Source organism: Lissotriton vulgaris, chromosome 5 (genome assembly GCF_964263255.1).
Source record: "Lissotriton vulgaris chromosome 5, aLisVul1.2, whole genome shotgun sequence".
NCBI classification, from domain to species: Eukaryota; Metazoa; Chordata; class Amphibia; order Caudata; family Salamandridae; genus Lissotriton; species Lissotriton vulgaris.
The window spans coordinates 1931567399-1931576220 of record NC_141693.1 but is presented as its reverse complement, the minus strand read 5'-3'; positions in this window follow the sequence as shown (position 1 = coordinate 1931576220).

Below are 8822 nucleotides of genomic sequence, written 5' to 3'. Positions count from 1 at the left end.
TTGTATTTAAACCATTAGCATGGCTCTAAGACATTGCTCCCTAGTGCTTCCACCGTGACACTTTATTCCTTAAGGTGGCCATCATCATATTGTCAGTTCATCTTCAGCAGGTTATTTTATGCTACGCAATCTCAATATTTTAGTTGTAGTCTTTCTATGCAATTTATTCACAAGAAAATCTCCCATGTATTATGTAAGATGATAGTGCTATATTGTGACTATTCACCATTCTAACTGTAAACACAAGGTGCTGATCCTATCCAAGATTTAATCCTTCACGCGTGAGTGCCCTGCCACCCAAACGTGTTCTAAAAGTGGGAAAGTAACACACAAACCTCAGTAGGCTTGTTTTTAGTGCTTACTGTGAAGTAAGAGGAACAACAAGAGAAACAACATGAAACTGGATGGATTTGTGAGACACCTTAATGACAATGAGTTTAATATTAGGTTTACTTACAAAAACAGCAAAGATAAGATCTCATTCCCGGACACAGAACTGTACATTAGACATGGCAAAATACACAGCCGATTATATCGGAAGGCCAAATCATACAATGCTGTACTGCACGCTTTAAGTGCTCACTCCTCACATAAAATTAAAGCAATACCATATGGAGAGCCAGGAGAAATTGCAGCCATGACCCTGAGTTTGAGAAGTGTGCCAAGGATATGCTGGCACGTTTCAGAAGGAGAGGGTATGATGGTCAGTTGTTGAATTCAGCAAGATCACGGATTGGTAAAATTAAGAGACTAGAAACTTTGAAAGAAGTAACTTAACTACACAAAAAGAATAAGGATATCAAGATAAGGATGATAACTAATTACAACACATTGTCAAAATTACTTCTCAGGAGCCTGAACAGACACTGGCACATTTTAAGGGGTAAATACTACAAAGAGGGGGCCCAAGGGAAAAATATTAATAGACCAACCAAATTTGAATCCCCAAATGCCTAACAATAACAATACCAACAAAAGATGGTGGTCTCACAATGTGCATATGTATCAGGAGTATAATTAGTATATTGCTGTACCTTATGTCTGGCTCTAAATCAGAACAGTGAAAAGAACGTGAAAAACAAAGGCACTATGGAGAAAGCGGCTATTATCAGCAGATCTCTAGGATATTTTGGTATCCCATCATTGCACATAGCTGCGTGCCCAGTGTCATCATCTGGGTTATACCAAACAACTCTGTTGCGCTCTCTCATCAGCAATCAAGAGAAACTCCGGCAGTAGTTGTGTCCTCTTGTAGTAGGTCACAAGGGAGAGAAGCAAGATGGGAAAAATAGTTTGTTCCAAACTTACAGTGGAAAGGCAGTGCATAAAGTGAAAGGTGTGAATTAAAATCAGATATACTCCTGAAGTTCCTAATATATCAATTGGCTCAATCTATGTTCAACAGAGTATTCCAAATTAAAATCAGAAAGTGCAGATAAATGTCAGTTATAACTTATTCACTGTCCATGTGGTCAACATGTTTCAGCCTTTAAGAACAATGTTCCTCTGGCTTTCGTCAGGACCTAGATAAATGTAATGTCACTGCAACTTTGAATAAAGGATACATACATACTTCATATCCAGTTACGAACTCTTGGAGCAAGTATGGAAATTGATGCAAATCTAAAGAAAAATAAATACAAATACAAAAAAATAATAAAATAATCTCCACAATCATCATTGTTTATGCCAAAATGTCTCTTAATAAAGACATATCATTAAAGAATGAAAAAATTAAATGCTTACCGATACTTGTTCAGATATGAGTCTCACCTCTCTCAGATCCCGCTCGAGTGTATATATATGAGGACCCGCTCTGAAAAGTAATATGTCTTATATGCAGACTCTCTCTAGTGTTACAGGCTTTAAAAATTCAGCCTTCTCTCTTTTGTGATCCAATCCGCCTCAAGACAATCGTCCGTCAACCTAAAACACACGTGGGAGGCAGCAGTCCGCCTATGCGTTTGTTTGTACTTGATAAGTAAGATAGACATAATCTTTAGGCATATCTACATAAAAAACATGATGTTTCCAATAAATCTTGTCTAAGGGTTGTAAGACAACAAGCTTCGTTTTCTACACACATAGTATATACCGTGTGCAAAAAGATAACATGTTGTGTTAAACCAGTCTCTTATCTTAAGTATAGCTCGCCTGGTGTAAGTGCGGCTGCATAAAAACACACAACTAAAACATTAGATTAGGTTCAGCTCGAAGCCGGAAATGCGCAAGCCGGGAAACATAACTTCATCGGGTTCAGTATATCTGAGCTACAAAGTATCAGCTCGTATCTATAATCTCTGTATAGTCATATAGCAGAAAAACAATGCTTAAGTCCCACGGTGGGTTTGAGTCTTAAACAACAAACAAATGCTAATAGCGTCTCACGCACTCATTCAACGCAGTGCCCGATCTCTCATGGGTCAGCGCTGAAGTCTTAAACAGTAAGCATATAATCCCAACGTATTACCCACTCATCGCGCAAATAAGGACTCTCACACAACTCTGAATATAGCATAAAAGGTCACCTTTATTACCAGGACAGCCAAAGACAGACCCGCAACATTAACTTTCCCCAACAATACTTTGCCTTATTTTCCCCAAACCTTTTTCCATAGAATACATTTCTTTTTCCCAATGCTTTATTTCCAAACAAACCATAACTTGTTTTCCATACCATCAATATGTTTTCCTTCTTTCTTTTTCTTCCCCCGCCTACCCTCCCAAGCCCTCCCCCCTAGAGAAAGGATGAATCCGCTCTAGATTATCCTAACCCTTCAAACACGCCACCCAGGAAAACCCTCTGAGTTTTCCTGCCCCACCCAAACCCCCCCTCCTAAATGGACCACTTAATTCTTGTGTATTCTCTCACTGAAGGAAAAAACAGTGCCCTTTTTTTATTGTTCAGCCGATATGATTTTTGATTGGTGAGCACCACAGGTCAACACACCATAGATTAGCCAACGTGTCTCTCAGTTCCATTAGGTAATATGACTGACCCATCGGCGAGAGGTGAACTCCGTCACTCCTCAATAAATGCAGCATTTCGTTGTTGAAATGCTCATGTGCAATTACCGTGATGCCCATTGCCGTACAGAAAGTTTTCAAAGCCCTGTTAACTTTGCGGCGAGCTCTTTCAACAGCCGCATGTACCCTGGCACCTTTCCATTGACTCCTGTACAAAAATTCTGTCCATACTACCCGAGTCCCCACCCATTTGTCTTTTATCACCGCCAAGTCCAGTTTCATTTGTTTGATTAAAGCCAATCCAGACAATTCCACCAAATCGTTTTCGCCCAAGTGCAGTATCAATAAATCAGGAGTACCCCATGCCGCAGCCAATTTGGTTAAAACAGGAAACAGCTCCCTCCATTTCATCCCCCCTAAACCCTTCCAAATCACCTCATGGTCATTACTATACAAACCAAGACCTCTCCCACACAGCTGCTGTTCAGCAAAGGTCGCTGCCCATTTTATTATTGAGTGCCCAACAATCCAGGTCCTCTTTTTCCGAGGAAAATCCGCCACTCGACCTGTGATGGAAAAACTAACATTAATACAAAACCAGAAAACCCCCCCTTTTTAAAAAAAAAAAAAAACATTTACAATCTGACATATTTAAAGCAACAATTAGATTTCCATCTCCCTATTTGCTGCAATTCCTCTTTCCCCCAACCCAACCTAGCAGCTTCGGTAGCCGCACCGATTCTAAAAGAGTGCGTCCCAAAACTTTGCGGATTTTCCCCCACCAACGCCAATGCCTTCCTCAAAACAGCTAAAAATTGGAAACAATTCAACTGGGTTTTATTCTCATGGCAAAATATCGCTCCTTCTTGAAATACTGTCGAATGAACAAATGATTCCCACTCCCCCACCGGGCAACAACCCCCCACCCCACTCCTTCCAAGCCGCACCAGCATCCCACACCCTTTCTGGTCTGTCTTTGACTGCCTCAACTTAATCTGCAACAGTCCACCTCCCAAAACTTCAATGTCTGATGACTGGATCCCCACCTGATTTCGCAACCCAAGTAACTCCGATATCCTAAATGCACCAAAAAACAACCACACCATACACAACTTGAAACGAAACCATTCCCATACATTATAACAACAGACGGGCAGAACACCCAACAGTTTTTGTAACAAGGCAAAAGTAATGGGGTCTCTCAATTTTTTTGCATGCCAAATACTTCTCCCAAAACCTTTTAACATTTTTTGCAAACGGAAGCCCATCCGGACCTCGCACCCCAAAACCAATTGACTATAAAAAGAAATACCTGCCAACTTGCCAGAAATTGTCGAGGGCGACAAACCTCTGTCTATCAAATATACCACAAACTCCCACATAAACTGTTCATTTTGCACCGCTGTACCGTTCATGCCGCGCTGAGAAGCATAGCCTAAAAAACCAGACCATGCCAGCTGATAACTGCGTCTCGTGGAGCCCGCTAATGACTGTTCAACCAACTCTGCCATTCTCATTTCCCCAGGTGCCACATGCTCGAAGGGATCGACGTCCTGCATCTGTCCGCTCCAGGTGCCAGTTCCCGAAACCTCTACCACTGACAACGAGATAAAGCGTCGGCAATTGAGTTGTTGACTCCAGGGATGTGTTGGGCTCTAAAAACAATATTCAACTGCAGAACACGCAACATGAACGCCCTTAACAACTGCAGCACCCGCACATCCTTAGCCCGTTGCCCATTAACCAGGCTTACCACTGCCATGTTATCTATATGAAACAACACGCAGCGGTCTCTGAATTCCTCTCCCCAAACCTGCAGTGCCACCAGAAGTGGGAAGAATTCCAAAAAAGCGATGCTACGACCTTGCTGCAACCACAGTGGCGGCCACCGCTCCGCACACCATCTTCCTTCCCAGAATAAGCCGAAGCCCATGGCTCCAGCCGCATCAGAGAAAATTTGCACTGGCCATACTGTGTCTTCTGTCACAAAATTGACGGACACTCCATTGAACTCTTCCAAAAATCTTAACCATATAAGCAAGTCCTCCTTGATTTTTGATGTCAAGCGTATGTGATGGTGGGGCAAAGACGCCCCCACCATCGCAAAACCAAGACGCCTACAAAGGTCCTACCTGCCCTGACAACTCTGCATGCAAACGTCAAGTACCCCAGAAGTCTTTGTACCTGCCTCAGCTGCACTTTCTTGGCTCCTAACACTTCCTGAAGAAAAAGCCTGATCTCCTGTACTTTTGCCAAAGGCAAACGGGCCACCATCGCCTTGGTGTCTATTTCTATACCTAAAAAGGTCAACGTTGTCGTTGAACCTTCCGTCTTGTCCTTCGCCAATGGCACACCAAACTCACTAGCCATGTCTTGAAAACATGCCAAAGCCTTAGCACATTGATCTGTACCAGCTTTCCCAACAAACAGAAAATCATCTAAATAGTGACATACCGCCGCATGCTATGATCGCCGAATGACACACCACTCCAAAAATTTGCTAAATGTTTCGAACAATGAGCAAGAGATAGCACAACCCATGGGTAACACACGGTCCACATAGTACTCTCCTTCAAAATACATACCCAGCAACTCGAAATCCACTGGATGTATAGGTAAAAGACGGAAGGCTGCCTGAATATCACATTTCGCAAGGTCAGCTCCCACCCCAGCCTTGCGCACCATCTGTAGAGCATCGTCCACTGACGAATATGACTCAGCCGAATCAGTTGTTGAGATGAAGTCGTTTACTGACTGCCCTTCCGGCCAAGACAAATGATGAATCAGGCGAAACTCGCCCTGCACCTTCTTTGGAACAACGCCAAGAGTAGACACTATCAAATTTGGCAAGGGGCAGCTCGAAAAAGGTCCAACTATCCTGCCTAAATCCAACTCCTTTTGCAACTTCATCCTCACCACCGCAGACAGCTCCTTTGCGGATCTGAGGTTATCCGCCCAACGCAAAACTCTGGGACCTTGATAGCCAATTCTAAAGCCCAGCAGAAAGCCCACAAAACAACTTAGCTGCCGCCTCCGCGTCCGTGTAAATCTCCATATAACTCAACATCGTTTGCAATCTAATTGGAGTAGGAGCCCTTTGGAATAAGGGATGGCAATGCCCCACGCCCCCTCTGACCTCTCCCATGATCTCCGAATTGCTAGTTGGGAAAGCACTGAAAGATGTCATGTCTGCCCCCACACTGTGCACATTCATGCTTAAATTTACAGTACTGACGCACGCAGGAACCTCTATTAAAGCCCCACACGCTCTGGTTGTGGGCAACTGACCCCTTCCAAAACCACCCGCCCCCATTGTGGCGGGACGCTGGGAAAAGGGCCGATAAGGTATTGGCAAACCACTTGCCGTATGAATCGTGTTAGAGGACGAATGTCCTGACAACCACTGCAACCACAACTCTTGATCAACTTCTCCCCAGGGCTTATCGTTAAATAAACTCACCCTCGCCCGAAACTCCTCGTCGTAATTCAACCACGCATACCCTCCCGCCTGTAAATGCCCCTTTCTAATGACATCGATGTATTTAAACAGTGAAACCGCCCTTTCGGGGTAACGTTCGCAATACACACTGGCATAAATAAGGAATGCCGCTGTCCAATTTTCTATCGTTTTCGGCACTTTGGGGCGACGGTACAATTCAATTTCTTCCTCCTTAGACCCTTCCCTGGCTTGTAAATCCCTATGAAGTAGACGGAAAACATCCACGTAATCATGGTTCCAAATTCTTTGCCTAGTTCTGTGAGACAAGTGAATACCCAATGGCATCGACACCCCCATATATGGCAATCTCGTACTGACCGATCTAGGTGTGTCACTGTGTACAGAGCTAGCTACTGATGAACTAGGGCTCCCTCCCCCTCTCTATCCTTCCTCCCCCCTGCCCTGCCGTGGATTGCAAACTTCCAACTGCTTGTGTCCCCAACCTTTCACCCCCCGCAGCTACCCCATGACCACCCTCCACAGGCGCAACACCTGCACCACCTGCCAACGGCCGAGTCCAAGCAGCCCACCAGTCTGTCTTACCTGCTGGTAACTGCGAAGCTCGTTGACGTAATTCTTCCAGACCATCACGCTTATGATGTCCGCTCTGATTCCTACGTGCCGGTGAGAGAACCGCTCCAGAACTCTGAAACACACTGGCAGAAGTTAATTGTCCTACCCCCCTCCCCACCTCCACCCTTCCCTCAGGAAACAAAACACCTCTTGAATAATTCTCATTTTCTTTATCCGATTCATCATTATCACCTTCATGATTTTTGTCAACGTCTGAAATTACAAAACTTGTACCTGGCCTATAGCCAGATGTCACGTTAGTAAACTGTTCATGAACTTCAGACTCAGGCCTCCGTGTAAAGCGCCCAGTCGCAGGAATAAAATCTGCACCAGATTCGCCTCTTGAACCAACCCCTCCCCCAAAAGCCGCACTCTGCTTTGCAGATTGAGACAAAAAGAACTGCTCATCCGTTACCAAACCAGCAGCCTCCGTAAGGTACTCGCCTCTCAAGCAAGGAACCGTCTCATACCTACCTGATACCTGTAGAGCTGAATTACCAGACCTTTGTTTCACTGGCATCTCAGCATGCTCCACCCACACCCATTGGCCCTGCTGAGCCTCGGACCCCGAGTCAAAAACCACCTGAGGATGCCTAGGCGGAGGCCTAGCTTCTGGAAACAATGAACCATTACCCCTTGTTTGCCCCACACAACCTCTGCCACCCTTATCCCCCCGCCTCCCACTCCGGTACTGCCCAACTCGATGTTTCCACATCGCCCCCCCCCACCATTTGACTATCCTGTGAAAAATATGTATCATAAGCTATATCCCCACCAACGCCCTCGTCCAGGAATTGCTTTGGGGGGCCTCTAGGCTGAGGAACAATAATGTCCTGGCAGTCCATAAACTCATCCTGCTGTAGTAGATCCTCTACTTCTTGTGCACCGCCCCTGTCATCGTATCCTTCCTCAGCTCCTGTATGTCCATATTCTTCCGTGTCACTATCACTGGAATAATCTACCAACATCTGTTTGCGCCCTTCAAAGGAAACTTCAGGTGCTATTTCAATGCTATAGTTGATCTGGGATGTACCTTCCGACCTTTGAGGCATATCTGTAGACCCTGTCATGCTGGACTTTATCATTGCCCCTCTTGGCACCTGTGACGCATGGTCCAAATCATCATTGAACACCCTGTCAACCTCTCTCTCTGCCAGCTGAAACTGCGACACACGCGTGTCAAACACGCCACCAGCTCTGCCTCCGCGCCTGCCAGCACGTCTTCTGGCTTGTGTAGTAACTAACCTTCGGCTTACTTGAATCACACTTGGGGCAGATGCTGAGCGCAGGGGTGGGAGCTCCTTACCCCGGCCTCCTCTGCTTACAGAACGCGCTCTCCTGGCTCTCACCGCCGGCACCTTAGCGCTGCCATCCTCCTCAGAAACATTACTTGGAACCGACCTGCAGGCAGCCACAGCGCGCAGGACTCCCTCCGCAGCTAGGCGACGGGGACGCTTCACTGCTACTGAAGTGTCTACCACAGCGCCAGGCCTCAGCAAATCACACCGACCAACTGCCACCAGCGCTCGAATTGCCTCTCTGGCAATGTCATCCGCCGCCATTCTTCAAAAGCTGACGAGATATCGTCGAAAAAACAGCTCACCGAACGTGCGACAGCGCTGACAGGATTACCTCAGCTGCTCCTGTCAAACGCGACACCACCGCTGCATTCACTCGCTCAGAGTGACGTCAAACCCTCCCTCCCCTCCCCGCGCTTGGACCTAACCCCTCCCTCCCTCCCTCCCTCCCACCACCCAATCAGGCCGCGTGAGGTTGTCCCTCG